Source organism: Rattus norvegicus, chromosome 13, assembly GCF_036323735.1.
Source record: "Rattus norvegicus strain BN/NHsdMcwi chromosome 13, GRCr8, whole genome shotgun sequence".
Classification (NCBI taxonomy): Eukaryota; Metazoa; Chordata; class Mammalia; order Rodentia; family Muridae; genus Rattus; species Rattus norvegicus.
This window is the reverse complement of record NC_086031.1, coordinates 67,418,567-67,436,105: the sequence shown is the minus strand read 5'-3', so window position 1 is coordinate 67,436,105 and position 17,539 is coordinate 67,418,567. Positions and strand designations below refer to the sequence as shown.

The 17,539-nt window shown below is 42.9% G+C and overlaps 1 protein-coding gene across 5 annotated transcripts in view; it reads left to right on the top strand.

Annotated features, from left to right (window-relative positions):
- The window catches only part of Ralgdsl1 (ral guanine nucleotide dissociation stimulator like 1), a 269,618-nt gene that overhangs the window by 17,914 nt on the left and 234,165 nt on the right, over positions 1-17,539 (top strand). The window lies entirely within an intron of this gene.

Genomic DNA, 17,539 nt, shown 5'->3' with positions numbered 1-17,539 from the left:
CCTGCCCACCATTTCTCAGACACAAGGACACTTAGTTGTGGTCCCTTGTGCACTTATCCCCTTGTTCTTCCTTGAAGAGCTACTTGAACGAGTAAGTGTGGACTTGCTGTGTGTCTCTTAGGTACTACGAACTGCTTGTAAGCATAAGCTCTGATCCCGCAGGGAGAATGGGCTCCCAGAAGCCCCTCCTGTCTGCTGGTTCTGATATTCTTTATGACGGGCTTCCATTGTCAGACTCCGGAGTCGGCAGCCCTTTCCTGCCACCCGCTCCTTGGAGGCTGGCTGTGTTCTCTTGGGTTCTGTGTTTTCCCAGGGTCTCTAGTGCACTCGTCAGTTCTCAGCTAACAGTTCTCGGTTGCTTTCCCTGCCGTTTTCTGTGGCACATGTGCTGCTCCATCTACCCTACCCTCCTTTTGCCCGAATCACACCCTTCTTGTTTTTGCTGTTGTGTTCATAACATCTCCTCACTGAATTTACAAATGACTGAAAATTGATTCTCTTCTTAGTTCTAACAATGATACCTCACTATACAGTATTATATAAAAATTGTGTGTGAAGGGATATGCCTTTGTACCCAGCAGTTGGGGAACGGGTAGAGTCTGGCAGATCTCTGAGTTTGAGGCCAACTTTGTATTGAGTTCCAGGCTAGCCAGGGCTATATAGTAAGACCTTATCTATATTTTAGTAAATCTAAAATTTTTTAGTAAATCTTAAAAATTACTTTAAAAGTGGCGATTTTAGAAAGCTGTCGAGATGCTTATATAATGAAAAAGGGATTTGGTGTGCCACAGTAGGCTCCAGTCAGGCTAGGAAAGGGAGGAAACAGGCCTCATGGACGCTGCATGGTCATCCCATGTGTGGTGCAGCTTCGGTGATGGGTTGGATACGCACTAAATCATGTCCTAAAGAATGTTAAACCAGGAGAAGCAGCAAACACACGCTGTGTAATATCACCCAGCAGTACTTGACAAAATTCAACACCCCTTCACGATAAAAGTCCTGGAAAGAACAGGAATTCAAGGCCCATCCCTAAACAGAGTAAAAGCCATATACAGCAAACCAGTCGCTAACATTAAACTAAATGGAGAGAAACTTGAAGCAATCCCACTAAAATCAGGGACTAGACAAGGCTGCCCACTCTCTCCCTACTTATTCAATATAGTTCTTGAAGTTCTAGCCAGAGCAATCAGACAACAAAAGGAGGTCAAGGGGATACAGATTGGAAAAGAAGAACTCAAAATATCACTATTTGCAGATGAAATGATAGTATATTTAAGTGATCCCAAAAGTTCCACCAGAGAACTACTAAAGCTGATAAACAACTTCAGCAAAGTGGCTGGGTATAAAATTAACTCAAATAAATCAGTAGCCTTCCTCTACACCAAAGAGAAACAAGCCGAGAAAGAAATTTGGGAAATGATACCCTTCATAATAGTCCCAAATAATATAAAATACCTTGGTGTGACTTTAACCAAGCAAGTAAAGATCTGTACAATAAGAACTTCAAGACTCTGAAGAAAGAAATTGAAGACCTCAGAAGATGGAAAGATCTCCCATGCTCATGGATTGGCAGGATTAATATAGTAAAAATGGCCATTTTACCAAAAGTGATCTACAGATTCAATGCAATCCACATCAAAATGCCAATCCAATTCTTCAAAGAGTTAGACAGAACAATCTGCAAATTCATCTGGAATAACAAAAAACCCAGGATAGCTGAAACTATCCTCAACAATAAAAGGACTTCTGGGGGAATCACTATCCCTGACCTCAAGCAGTATTACAGAGCAATAGTGATAAAAACTGCATGGTATTGGTACAGAGACAGACAGACAGACCAGTGGAATAGAATTGAAGACCCAGAAATGAACCCACACACCTATGGTCACTTGATTTTTGACAAAGGAACCAAAACCATCCAATGGAAAAAAGATAGCATTTTCAGCAAATGGTGCTGGTTCAACTGGAGGTCAGCATGTAGAAGAATGCAGATTGATCCATGCTTATCACCCTGTACAAAGCTTAAGTCCAAGTGGATCAAGGACCTCCAGATCAAACCAGATACACTCAAACTAATAGAAGAAAAAGTGGGGAAGCATCTCGAACACATGGGCACTGGAGAATATTTCCTGAACAAAACACCAATGGCTTATGCTCTAAGATCAAGAATCGACAAATGGGATCTCATAAAACTGCAAAGCTTCTGTAAGGCAAAGGACACTGTTGTTAGGACAAACGACAACCAACAGACTGGGAAAAGATCTTTACCAATCCTACAACTGATAGAGGGCTTATATCCAAAATATACAAAGAACTCAAGAAGTTAGACTGCAGGGAAACAAATAACCCTATTAAAAAATGGGGTTCAGAGCTAAACAAAGAATTCACAGCTGAGGAATGCCGATGGCTGAGAAACACCTAAAGAAATGTTCAGCATCTTTAGTCATAAGGGAAATGCAAATCAAAACAACCCTGAAATTTCACCTCACACCAGTGAGGATGGCTAAGATCAAAAACTCAGGTGACAGCAAATGCTGGCGAGGATGTGGAGAAGGAGGAACACTCCTCCATTGTTGGTGGGATTGCAGACTGGTACAACCATTCTGGAAATCAGTCTGGAGGTTCCTCAGAAAATTGGACATTGAACTACCTGAGGACCCAGCTATACCTCTCTTGGGCATATACCCAAAAGATGCCCCACCATATAACAAAGACATGTGCTCCACTATGTTCATCGCAGCCTTATTTATAATAGCCAGAAGCTGGAAAGAACCCAGATGCCCTTCAACAGAGGAATGGATACAGAAAATGTGGTACATCTACACAATGGAATATTACTCAGCTATCAAAAACAATGACTTTATGAAATTCATAGGCAAATGGATGGAACTGGAAAATATCATCCTGAGTGAGGTAACCCAATCACAGAAAAACACACATGGTATGCACTCAGTGATAAGTGAATATTAGCCCAAATGCTCGAATTACCCTAAATGCACAGAACACATGAAACTCAAGAAGGATGACCAAAATGCAAATGCTTCACTCCTTCTTTAAAAGGGGAACAAGAATACCCTTGGGAGGGGATAGGGAGGCAAAGTTTAGAACAGAGGCAGAAGGAACACCCATTCAGAGCCTGCCCCACATGTGGCCCATACATATACAGCCACCCAATTAGATAAGATGGATGAAGCAAAAAAGTGCAGGCCAACAGGAACCGGATGTAGATCTCTCCTGAGAGACACACCCAGAATACAGCAAATACAGAGGCAAATGCCAGCAGCAAACCACTGAACTGAGAACGGGACGCCCGTTGAAGGAATCAGAGAAAGGACTGGAAGAGCTTGAAGGGGCTCGAGACCCCATATGTACAACAACCAGAGCTAACAAACCAGAGCTTCCAGGAACTAAGCCACTACCCAAAGACTATACATGGACTGACTCTGGGCTCCAACTGCATATGTAGCAATGAATAGCCTAGTAAGGGAACCAGTGAAAGGGGAAGCCCTTGGTCCTGCCAAGACTGAACCCCCAGTGAACGTGATTGTTGGGGGGAGGGCGGTAATGTGGGGAGGATGGGGAGGGGAACACCCATAGAGAAGGGGAAGGGGGGGGTTAGGGGGATGTTGGCCTGGAAACTGGGAAGGGGAATAACAATCAAAATGTAAATAAGAAATACTCAAGTTAATAAAGATGGAAAAAAAAGAAAAAAATATCATCCAGTTGTGTATTTGGGTGGTTTTAGGAAGCTCAATTGTATTAAAAATATATATTAAAATTCTAATTATCATATAACAATGGAACATTATTAATGTGTAATGATTGGGCTAACTGGTATAACCATCACTTCGAATATTTATTATTTCTTTGTGTTGGGAACATTCAAAGTCCCCACACACTTTTGCAGCACAGCATTAACTGTGGAACGTTAGATGTCCTTTCATCTCATTGGACCCTGTACCTTGCCAGTCTCCTCACTACACTCCTTTCCTTTGGCTTCCCAGACGTTGGGAACTCCTGTAAAGGTGTCCTCTCCTCTCTCCCCTCCTCCCTCTTCCCCAGCCTTCCCCTCCCATGCACAGGTGGGTGTTCAGGCAACCTTGCCTCTTCAGAGGACAACCTTGGGTGTGGCCTTCTACCTTGCTTGAGACAGGGCTTCAGTGTTTACTGCCACTATCTCTGGGCTTGCTGGCCTTAGACCGTTCTGTGATTCCCCTGTCTCTGCCTCCGATGTCTCGAAGGACAAGGACACGCTGAATTACAGATGCTTGTGCTACTGTATCTGGCTTTTATGCGGATTCTGAGGATGGCACTGAACTTTATTGTCCAAAGGAAACAAACAAACAAACACCACCACCACCAACAGCAAAAGAAAGCTTTGCCTGTAGTTCTGAAGAACTTTGGTAGTGGCTACTTAGCGGAAGGGAGAAGCTGTCTCTGCCCGCCTCCCACATTTCATATTCATTCTGATGAACTGTGTGCAATATCTGTATAGAAGTATGCAGTTATAATGAAGATTATAAAATCCATATTTAGAAAGACCTTTACTCAGGTGAATATTTCAGTCAGCGCTCTGGCAATCTGATTTGGGCTATAGCCAAGATGGCTCTGCTTGCTAACAGTTGCATAGGAAGTGGTGCTGTTTTTGGGTGACAGAGTAATTTATATTTTATCACATGTTATTAACTTTTATTCGAACACATCATACTTAATTAATTACCTGATCCATTCTGTGTTGCATTTTGGTGGACCCTCTCAATGCTCAAATCTATGTAATAAATCACCGGGAAACGGGACCTGGGTTTAAACAGCAAACTTGAGGTGAAGAAAGACTCAGGCTTTGGGGAGCTTGCCAGGTCGTTTGATGGAAGAGAAAGGAAGAGGGTGGGCAGAAAGGAGAGGAAGACAGAAGAGCCAGGATGCTCGGCATGGTGGCACAGGCCTGTGATACCAGCACTAGGAACATAAAGGCAAGAGGATCAGGAGGAGTTCAGGATTATCACTGGCTATGTAGGTAGTTCTAGGCCAGCCTGGGCTACATAAGACCTTATCTCAAAATGGGGTGGGAGAAGCAACAGCTGGATCTTCTCGTTTGAATTCGTAGATAAAATGGCCACACGGTGGCAGCACAGTCCAAACTCGGAGACTGCTGGCCTTTCCTTAACCACAGTTCAGAATTTTTCCTTGTGGATGTCTCTCATTGTCAAGGAAACAGCAGCAAATGCTCTAGGTTAAAGGTGACTTCCCTGAAGGGAAGGGAAGTGTAGGAAAAGGGGCCACGGTGACCCCTGCATGGTTGCTCCAAAAAAGGCTTCAACTGGCAGGACCCACTTAAAATTCTAATCATAAATCCGACCAAACTAGATCCAAAGCACAGTCATTCTTAACTGTGATACAAATATGAAAGAACAAAATGGCAGATAAAACACAAGCCCATTTTCCTACAATCAGTCCAGTCAATCCGTACATTAAAAAAGTGAGTGCTTAATAAATATAATCAGAATGCTTGTCTGTTTTCACTTTTTCTGGCACTGAGACTTGAACCCACAGCCTTGACTGTGCTAGGTGAGCAGTCTGCCTCGGAACCGTGTGCCCAGCCCTGGCTTTGCCCTTGTCGTGTGTACTTCTGCTGTAGTAGCTGAGAAATGGTCACCCAGACCTGTGCGGGGAAGATTATACCCTAGGTTTCTCCCAGGAGTTTTAGTTTCAAGTCTCAGAAGCTAGATCTTTAATCCATTTTAAGATTGTGTGTGTGCATTGTGGGACAGAGCTCCGATTTCAGCCTGTAGCTTGTGGATAATCCAGTTTTCCCAGTAACAATTGTTGACTAGAGTAGCACTTCCCGCAGTGGTGTTGTAGTACCCTTTTTAAAAATCATTTGACCATGTGTGTGGAAGTTTAATTTGGGTGTCTGTATTCTGTTTTATTGGTCTGTATGTCTTCCATTGTGTAAATACCAACAGAGCAGAGGACAGTTGGTTAGATGGTAGTGGGCTCTCTCCTTTTCCTTGTTTCATCAGGGTCTCTGGTTATCTCTGCTTCTGTGCTGCATGAGTGCTTCAGCTGTCTGGCTCACGAGCTTCTGTGTGAGTCTCCTGTCTCCACCTCTCATCTCAAAATAGGGACTAGGACGTAGGACTGCAGATGTGGAACATTGTATCTATACCGTGCTGGGAATTGACCTGGACTGGGACTGCAGATGTGGAACATTGTATCTGTACCGTGGTGGGAATTGACCTGGACTGGGACTGCAGATGTGGAACATTGTATCTGTACCGTGCTGGGAATTGACCTGGACTGGGACTGCAGATGTGGAACATTGTATCTGTACCGTGCTGGGAATTGACCTGGACTGGGACTGCAGATGTGGAACATTGTATCTGTACCGTGCTGGGAATTGACCTGGACTGGGACTGCAGATGTGGAACATTGTATCTGTACCGTGCTGGGAATTGACCTGGACTGGGACTGCAGATGTGAAACATTGTATCTGTACCGTGCTGGGAATTGACCTGGACTGGGACTGCAGATGTGAAACATTGTATCTGTACCGTGCTGGGAATTGACCTGGACTGGGACTGCAGATGTGGAACATTGTATCTGTACCGTGCTGGGAATTGACCTGGACTGGGACTGCAGATGTGGAACATTGTATCTGTACCGTGCTGGGAATTGACCTGGACTCTTCAGGTTTGCATGGCTGGGCGTTTTAATCTACTGTGATGTCTTTCCCATCCATAAACTTTGTATTCACTATATTGTGCACACATATTTTATAAACACCTTGTATTAGTGTGATCATTTTTTAAAAAATATTTTATTTTATATGTTTGAGTACACTCATTACAGATGGTTGTGAGCCACCATGTAGTTGCTGGGAATTGAACTCAGGACCCTTGGAAGAGTAGTTAGTGCTCTTAACCCTGAGCCATCTCTCCAGCCCGCATGTTTAAAGTCTTCATTGTGACCAACCGGTTTGCTTTATCTGCTTCGTCTGTGTTGAATCGGTGTCAACACTGGTGAGGACATAACGTAGGTAACCTGTTGATTTATTTTTGTTGAAAAGCATCATAATGAAAAAAATCAGCCAAAGAGGTATGTTGATGGACACCCAGAAAGACATTTTCGAGCAATCTCACAAGCTAAGGATACCAATTCCATTCGTTTGAAACGGAACCAGGTGTGTTCTCATCACTAATCCATGATGTATCCTACCATTTTATCCCAATCACATTCATTGAATTTAAATCTTATGGTAGTAAAAGTGATGACTAGGTTTCAACAAATATCCTATACACTGGTCTTTTATTGTACAGAATACAATACTAAAATGTTTTATGAATTTTATTAAATATTTGACAATCACTTTTTGCTGATGTGCTATTTCAAAGTCAGTATCTGCTCCACTAGTAATAGTTGTTAAGTTATGCAATATGACGAAAGTATATTTTCCTATGTCTTCATATTTATTTTGTCTTTTCACTTGGTGCTGAAAAACAGACTGTATTTTCTATTTCCTGCTTCCTTAGGAATATGAATATTATTGTTCCACTGAAGATTTTATACATAGGGGACAATCTGCCTGCCCACTCTCTACCTTTGAGAAATTAGAAAGCTTGGTGTAGTGGTGTACACCTTTAATTCTAGCACTCAGGAGGCCAAGACACATGGATTTCTGTGGGTTTGGGGCCAGCCTGGTTTACACAGTGAATTCTAGGACAGCCAGGGCTACATAGTGAGAATCTGTCTTGAGAAAGTAGAAAACAGACACAAAACAAAACAGCATCTAGAAGTTAGCCTGGCTTGTAGCTGATAGAGGGCTTTCCCAGTATGCACCAGGCCCTGGATGTGGTCCTATGTGTTGCCCCACCTGCCAAGCCTACAAAACCAAATAATGACCTTGGGCCTGTACTTTTGGCTTTCATACTGCAAAAGTCCTGAAGTGTTCATCTGTATTGAGACGTCCAGAAGTACTTACAGCCATGCACTACCCTGTATAGACTATTTCCCATAGAGAACCATCATTCCTGAACATAAAATCACAGCTGCTTATGGTCAGCTTTGTTTTATATATAGTTTATATGTAATGAGATGAGCCCATAGTAAATACATAACGTAATGAATCTGAACAAAATGTGTATATTTATGTTATCATAAAAATAAAGTAAGTTTCTGTCCATTCCAAATTTCCTCTTCCTCTTCAGTCACCCTTCCACATGGCTCTAGACAGATATTACATATTTGTTATTCCTGTAGATAAGATTTGTTTTCAAAGTTTCATAATCCAGAGCCTCCTTGACTTACATCGAGATTCCGTCTTAATAAACCCACGGTACAGCACATGTTGAAAGCATCCTAGGGCAATGTTCTCCAGCTAACCAGCCTAACACTATCCTGCGGCAGTGCGAGCCCTGCCTGCTTGTCTCATGATTGTTGGTAACAGGTGGGCTAGAGGTACGGGGAGTGAGGTTCCCCAGACAGAAGCTGCAAGCCCCTAGTCCAGGAAGGGATTGTCTCAAAACTTGAAGGTTTATTTCTACAGAATCACCTTATGTCTTTGTAAAGTTAAAAAAAAATCCAGTTGAACTCTTGTAAACTAGAGACTGTAAATGGAGTCCAACGCTCTGTACTCTGACTTCTTTTGTTCATTGAGGTCATTGATTTGACTGTGCTGACCACACTGTTTTTAAAATCAACGAGTGTCTTTTCGAGTGGTTTGAGCTGCATGATAAACTTGAGAATTCCCGTACCCCTTCTGGGAGGACGCATGCACTCCCTCTTTGTAAATACCCTACAACATAGTGCTGTATTTGTGAGGGGTCATGCGTCTCTGTTGACAAGTTTACTACCCAGACTTACCTTACCTTAGTGCCCATGCTTGGTGTGACACATGCTAGGTGTTTTCACAAGTGTACGGTGGTATGTGTCTACTTTTGTGAGGTCACACAGGATGGTTTCACTGCCCTGAAAGTGTTTCATGCTTTGGTTACACAACTTTTCTTCCTCTAAATACTGCTAACCACCACTGCCAGTGCAAACCTGTGGTAATTGTTTCTCTTTTTCTGTCTCTGAGTTCTTTCCCCTTTCTAGAAGGTGACATAGTTGGGATCATACTGTAGCATCCGGATGGCTTTTTCACTTAATGTATCTGTGGGGTTCTGCAAGTCTTGATACTTCTTCTGTTTGTGCTAAATAATAACCCTGTATCCTAATTGCCCAATTTGTCCACTCTTGCACAGAAGGGCGGGCGTCTCGGCTGCTTCCAGTTTGGTGCAGTTTTGAGTAAAGCTGCTCTAAGATTCCTTATGCAGGCTTTTGAGGATGTAAGTTTTCAATTCCTTTGGGTAGATACTAGGGAGCATGGCTGATGGCCCATGATACCTTAAATTTTAACAGAGATTTTGTTTTTCTTTGTGTGTGTGTGTATTTGCCTATATGTGGGTATGTGTACTGTGTGTACCTAGTGCCCTGAGGTCAGAAGAGGGTGGCAGGTGTCCTGGTACTGGAGTTACAGATGGCTATGAATTGCCTTATGGCAGGAGGGGACTGAACCCAGGTCCTCTGCCGCGGCAAGAAGTATTCTTTGTTGGTTTTGTTGTTTTGAGACAAGGCTTCTCTGTGTAGCCCTGGCCATTCTGGAGCTTGCTCTGTAGACAAGGCTGTTCTCCAACTCAGAGATCCATTTGCCTCTGCTTTCTGAGTGCTGGGATCAGAGGCATGCGCTGCCGCCACCCCTGGCGGACTTCATTTAATTTAATAAGTAATTAGTACATCTTCCCCTTGGCTGGCCACCTCTGCAGGCGCACCAGCAGCGAGCATGAGCTCTTCTTCCACAGCCTCACCAGTATTTGATGTCAATGCTTTGGTTTTGCCTCTTTTTTTTTTTTAAGGACTTATTTTATGTATATGAGAACACTGTAGCTGACTTTAGTAACCACACAGTTGGTACAGCTGTTGTATCAGGAAACACTTTTGACCAGCAGTCTCACCTCCTACCACAGTGCACTTAATTGTTTGCATTACTGAAATAGTTTGTACTCATTTCACATTTGATACTGACCTCAGCAACTCAGTAGCAGGTTTCCAAGTTGGAGAGCGTCAGTCCTCCGATTTCTTCCATTTCTAGTGATATAGAGTTGACTATTTGGCCTTCTGACTTTCCATACGAACTTAGAAGTTTCGTTTTGTGTATATGTATGTTGGTATGCACAGAGGTCAGAGGACACTTGCAGGAGTCAGTTCGATACCTCCACCACATAGGTCAGGGAATCAAGCTCAGGTTGTCATGCTTGGTAGCAATTGCTATTACTTGCAGAGCCATCTCACCAGCCACCCATTCAAACTTTTGAGTGAGTTTGCCAAAATCTGCAAAATTCACTTCCTGGGATTTAGATTGGGATTTCATGGACTCTATAGAGCAGTCTGGGAAGAACTGACACCTGACAATGATAAGCTAATATTCTTACTTATGAGCATGAAATACCTCAACACTTACTAGTTCTTATTATCTTTCATTGGAGTTAGTTTTCCTCTTATAGATCTTGTATAAACTTTATCAGATTTGATATAGCTATTTCATTTATGGGGAAACTAATATACCTGATGATATGTTTTTATTTTTAGTTTCTGTGTCTTCATTATTGATATATATATATTTAGGGAAGAAACTGACTTTTACATATTAACTTTTAATCCTTTAACTTATGTATCATTTGTTATTTTCAGAAGTTTTTTTAAACTATTGTGGATTTTCTACATGAATACCTATGTTATGTGCTGGCTAGTTTTATGTGGATTTGACACGAGCTAGAATTATTTGAAAGGGAGGTAACCTCTAGTGAGGAAATGCCTCCTCCATAATTACTGGCTGTAAGGTAATTTCTTTTCTTTTCTTTTTTTTTTCTTTTTTTTTTTTTTTTCGGAGCTGGGGACCGAACCCAGGGCCTTGCACTTGCTAGGCAAGCGCTCTACCGCTGAGCTAAATCCCCAACCCCTGTAAGGCAATTTCTTAATTAGTGATTGATGGGGAAAGGCTCAGCCCATTGTGGGTGGTGCCATGTGGTCCTGGGTTCTAGAAGAGAACAGGCTGAGCAAGCCATGATGAGTGAGCTATTAAACAGCACCCCTCTGTGGCCTTGGCATCAGCTCCTAACTCCAGGTTCCATCCCAACTTGGGTTCCTGGCATGACTATTTTAATGATGGACTATGATATAGAATGAGTCAAATAAACCCTTTCCTCCCCAACATGCTTTTGGCCATGGTGTTTCATCATAAGACTAGTAACGCTGACTAACAGTTACCTATAAACAAAGACAGTTTTATTACTTCTTCCCCATTCCCTGTACTTTGTATATTACTTATTTGTTACATTGCATTAGCCTTGATTCCTAGTGAACTCTTAAAGAGCAGTGGCAAGGGAGACATCCTGATCTTAGTGAGAATGCTCTGAGCTTCTCACTGTGAAGGGTGCTGTTTGCAGGAGATTTCTGTAGATCTTTACCAAGTTGAGGAAGTTCCTCATTGTTCCTAGTTTTCAGAGTGCTTTAAACATTGTTTTTAGGTTTAGTATCTATGTAGACCATATATGCATGCTTGGTGCCATGGAGGTCAGAAAAAGGCATCAGGTTCCTTGAACGGGAGCTGTGGATGGCTGTGAGCACCTTGACTGCTGAGACTCAGGTCCAAGTCCTCTGTCCGAGTGAGCAGTGCTCCTAACTCCCGAGCGTTTGTCCAGACTCGCTTTTTTTTTTTTTTTTAAATTTAAATCATGAATGTGCAGGTGTGTGGTGTTGGATTTTATCAAATGTTTTTTATGCATTCGATATGCTTAACTGTTTTTTCTTTAGACTGCTGATGTGTGGGGTCATATGAATTACTTTTGAACTTACATGACTTTGTTGAGAGGCACCCACCAGAAAAGATTAGGACATTGGGTTCAAGCCAATAGAAAGTCTCTTATTAGCTGGCCATCATCGGCGTTGGGTGTTCAGAATCTAAGTGCCGCCTTGAGCTTGTTTGTCTAAAGCTGGGCTTTTGAGCACAGAACCCACATTCTTGGCTACCATACCTTAGTTATCAAGAACAGTTAGCCAGAGTAGAACTGTAGAAGCCAAAAGCAAGGTCAGTACATTTATGGTCTTTCCCAGAACTATGGATTTGATGGATTATGCCTTGTTCTTGTTCTTGGTGGGTGGTGCTGTCTACATGCTGGCTTCCAAGGCCTGGGTACTTTGTGGGGTCATTTGTGTTAAGGTAGGGGGGCTGCTACAACTTAACATTATTTGTGCTTAGTAATATGCATGTTTGAATCCTAAACCAATATTCATACCTTTTTTTGGATACAAAACTTTTGTCTTTGCTTCAAAACACAAACACAAAACAAAGTATCCCCTTATCTTCTTGGTTACCTCTACCAACACATGCCTTCTAGATGGCCCAAGTATTACCATCAGTGCAATATTTATTTATACTGCTCCATGTTCTTGAGTCTAGAATTTCCCTCTTCTTGACTGTAGATCTTTTTGCTTCCCCGTTGGCTCACTCGTACATTTAGGATCTTTGCTGGGTTGCTCTGTTTACTGGAAGTAGAATTGCTGCCGTGAGGGAACTGCGCTCTTTTGGCCCCAACCTGAGTTGTCATCACGCATTGCTGATGCCTGGCTGAAGCAAGTATGGATGTGCTTGACCTGATGTGCTTGGTTTACTAGTGCGCCCCTGGAAAACAGGGCCTTGGAGCACACGTGTGTCCACAGCCTGGGCTGCTCTGTCTTCCTGCGCCAGCTGCTCCATGTTCCCAAGGTCCCAGCATGCTTTGCATTCCAACCCACCTGAATTATGTCAGCCTCAGTCTTCTGTTTCCAAGACTCTGTCTTCACGGACTTGCCAGGTTCAAGTCTGGTTTCCGTTTACTTTCTGCACTCAGCTTCCACACAGCATCCTGTCCCGACTCGAGAGCTTGTGGCATGGTCCATAGCAATGGAGGAGTGAGTCCAGCTACAGCTCAGAGTTCTAGGATGCATGGATGGTCCAGAGAAGCTTCTAACTTTCCATTTTATTAAAGAAATTGACTTACTGAATATGCAAATCCAAAGGCTTTCTATTAAATGCTGATAGTATTCCTGTCTTCAGTATTACCTGAAGGCAAATTCCAGCTTAACTGAGGAGTTTCTAGCTGAGGCTAGCCTTTTGATTTCTTCATTTGCTCAGTTGATGAGTAGCACCTGCCCTGTGTTCCAGTCCATGCCACCTTTTCACTTTGAGGCTTTTTTTTTTTTTTTTTTTTTTGGTTCTTTTTTTCAGAGCTGGGGACCGAACCCAGGGCCTTGCGCTTCCTAGGCAAGCGCTCTACCACTGAGCTAAATCCCCAACCCCACTTTGAGGCCTTTTAAGGAAGGTAGTTTTTGTGCAAAACATCCAGAAGATTCTTGGCAGTTTGATGGATCATTTACCCCAGTTTGAACTTTTCCTCTTTTTAGGAACTCTGACAAGGTCACTACTGAAGTTAGTTTTCCTCAGAGGGCAGGCAGCCCCTGGGATTTTGCCGATGTGTTAGTGTTTGGTTATGAACACAGCATTGAGGATTATAGCAAGTATCTGGTGTCACGAGCATGCTGCGTACTGGCAGTGAACCCACGGGAGCAGTGGGTTCCATTGGTGGTCAGCAGTCTAATAACAGCTTTCATCTAGCACGTGATCCTTGTGGCTCATTAGTTCACCCTCTCCTTCAATCAGTCTCCCTTATTTGGGTTTTGTTTCTTACTTCTCTTCCTTTCTTGGCAGTATCTTCAAAAGCAGTTAGGAGGCTGTCCCAGGAGCTGCCTTTGAAGATCACTGCACTATGTAGAGCTGTCAAAAAGAGTTGACCAATCCCCGTGGAGAGCTACGTCACTCACCAGGCCTGAGCTCAGTGCCAGCTCTGCCCTGATTCTCCAGAACGGTCTGAGCAGAAGCCGTCAGAGTGGACTGTAGATCACGGGGGTTTGCAGATCCCATTTACTCATATGAGGAATCCAGAATTAGGAGCTCTGGGTGAATCCAGCTTATGTTTGCGTGGGATGCAGGAGAGATGCTAACTTCAACTGCACATAGCTTCCTTTCTCTTTTCCTTCCCTTCTGTTTTGCTGTTCCCTTTCTTCCATAGATCAGAACATGCTGAAATCTTTAGAAAGTGGGAGGCAAGGCATTATTCTCTTATAAAAATGTAATTTACAGTGGAACTTTGGATGGGGGGTGACTGTAATGTTCCTCTATTTCAGCCATTTGGTTGGTGCTTTAGTCCCTTTAACCACATCTGTGGCCCACAGCGGCTACTCCTGTCAGCTGTAGTGCTGGGAGATGCTGATGTGCAACTTAGTTGTTGTTTATGATAACCTCAATACAGGGTTGTGAATACTCATCCACTGGTTTTTAATATATTTCTTTAGGACATTACAGAGTAGAGTGTGTGTGTGTGTGTGTGTGTGTGTGTGTGTGTGTGTGTGTGTGTGTGTTCAGGCCGAAATCAGGGTTATTAAACAATTTAAAAAAAAGAAGAGAGAAATAGAAAACAATGGGAACAGAATAGAAAATATCAGCGTTTATTACAAGCTGTCAGGTCTTCATGAAACATTTTTGTCTTGAGGCTGGGGACTTAGTTTAAGTCAGTAGAGTCCTTGCCTAGCATGCAGGAAATCTAGATTAGTCCCCAGTGCTGGTCAGGGAGGCTCACACCTTAACCACTCCATCACTGAGGGGGGAGTTGTATGGCGAGTTTGAGGCCAAACTGTGCTACATGAGACCCTGTTTCAAGAAAAAGCAAAGCAAAACAAAACCAAAATATAATATCACTACACTCCACATTGTCTTGATTGCTCAGTTTAATTAGTAAATTACTTAATTAAATACTTATATATATTAGATCTCAGTGGTCAAAACCAAAACAAAACAAAACCAAAAAAACCCCAAAATTCTGTAGAAGCCACTGAATGTTACACAGCTAACTTTCTGCTCTCATGGATTTAGCTTTTATTTTCTTGGCTTTCCCTCAGCTAAACATTTTCACTGCCTTCCACTGATGTATCAAAGTCCTAAAATCTCCCTGCTCTTCTGAATCCACTTTTGAATGTAGTCTGTGTTTAGAGCTAGAACCTGGGACCGAGTCTGGAAGATGCTGCTTCTTTGGTATCATCCGTCTTCTCTAGCTCTTACGATCTTTTCACCTCTTCCTCTGCACAGATTTCTGATCCCTGAGGAGAGGGTCTTGATGAAAACATCCCATTTAGGACTAAGTAGTCCAAAGTCTCTCATTCTCCATACTCTGTCCAGTTGTGGGTCTCTATGTCAGTCCCTAGCTAATAGGAGGAGGTTATCTGGTGATGACTGAACAAAATCTGATCTATGAATGTAGTAGAACAGTGATCTGTGGGCATAGCAGGATGTCACCAGGAGTCTTTTTATTTCTATGTTCCTTTAGCAGAACAGTAGTATTTGTTTTTCCCTAGGTCCATGGCCTATCTAGTATCAGGTATCAAGTATCATGACCTGAGCAGTGTCAGGCATGGACTCTGTCTCAAGGGATGGGTCTTAAACCCAAGCAGAGAGTGGTTGGTTACTCCACCGACCTTTGTGCCACTACTGCCAGCATATCATGCAGGCAGACACCACTGAAGACTGCGGAATTTGTAGCTGAGTTGCTGGTTATCTATTTCCTCTGGTAATGTTCAGAGTAACTTCTAGTACCATGAACATTAGTCAGAAGGGGTAAAGGCACTGGTTAGGCACTAACTCAACTTTCGCACGTTCAATGAGATGTACAGGTCTTCAGCACCAGGCCTTACGTGTAGAGAGCAGCCAGTAGCCTTGGCAGTAGCCTGAATTGTTGGCTGTTTCCATGCAGTTGGATTATGTCATTGTTGTTGTAGGGCTTTGAATTATATTCTGAATATTAATACTCTGTCAAGTTAATAGCTGGCACATATTTCCTTTTCACTCTCACTGAGGGTAGGGGCTGTCACAGACTGAATTCAGGTTTGTTGACTTGTGATTGTTTCTTGTTCTCTGGTCCCCAGAGAACATTTTAGCTCATTTTAGGGTCCCTTCCAAGATGGTGTCCATTCACAGTACTTTAAGCCAGGGGTGGAGTAACATGAGGTTTGCTGTACTGCTGAACTGTTCTTCTGGAGAGGTCAGTGTCTCACCAAGACCTGCAGCAGGGTGGGGTGGGTTGGGGAGGGGAGCTTTTCTTTCTCCATACCTTGGAGCTGTCTGACCCTCCCCCCCTTTTTTTAAATTTCTGGGGTTCTTTTTCTATTTTGGATGAGTGTCTTCTTTTTGTCTTGACTCTCTTCCTTTACTACAGCACAGAGACACAGCTCCTAGCCCACCATCCTAGCCCCACAACACTTAAGTGTTTCTGCTCTTTTAGTGGAATTCATTCTTCATCTGCTATTGTGATGGTAGTTATCTTTTTCCATTTCTGGGCACAGGTCCTTCATAAACATCTTTTGTTATGCTTGACTGATGGCCATGAATTTCCCTAGTGTTTACTATCTTAGAATGTCTTTCTTTTTCTTTGGATTCTGAAGGACGGCCGCCACCCTCCTGCCAGGAGAGAAGATAGTCTGAAGGGAGACCCTCGTATCCTTTCTTATGGCGGTTTGACTACAGGACAGTGGAGCCCAGGGCACTGGGATTTCCTCAGGAATCTCTTGCCAGTGAAGGGAAGGATGAAGCTTTTGTGCCAGACAGAGTGAAATTGTCTTTGAGGAAGAGATTTAGTAGAATTCTGACAACTTGAACAGAACTTGAAGCTCTGAGACATTGGTACCTCGGTGGTCCATGGGACCATGCTTTGATCAAGACTGTTTAGTTACTTAAACTTAAACCTCATATCAGTACTCTGAAAATAGACTGGGTGTGTGTCTGTCCCTGGATCTCTCTACTTGTCCCTCTTCCCAGTGTTTCCACATTGAATACATGTCTGTTCTGTGCTTTTCACTCTTATTTGGTTAATTGACATATTGAGGATGGGTAGCAAAGCCATCTTGTTAGAGCTGCTATGGTCTAGGTTTGTTCCCTAAACACTCTGGTAACATGATAGTCTTGCTGGGTATAGTAATCTTGGTTCATAGTTATTGTCTCTCCGTACTTAAAATGTGTCCTCCTGGGCCTGTAGAATTTCTGTTATTAAAACCTTTGTTAAATGTCTAATGGAGTTACTTTAAATGTGAGTTGGGGCTCTTTCTTACTAAGAGATTTCAAGTCCTCTGAGTCTGTTGTTGCTGTGTTTTGTTTTGTTTTGTTTTGTTTTGAGAGAGAGTTTGTCTGTGTAACAGCTCTGGCTGTCCTGGAACTAGCTCTGTAGAAACAGGCTGGCCTCACAAAGGTCTGCCTGCTTCTGCCTTCCGAGTGCCGGGATTAAAGTTGTTCACTACCATCACTTGGCTGTCCTCTGCCTTTGATGGTTTGATCATAATCTGCTATGGTAAAAATCTTTCCTGGGCACGTATACCTCTTTGGGGCTTTTAAAGGTCTATACATGGGTGTCCATGCCTTTTCTAA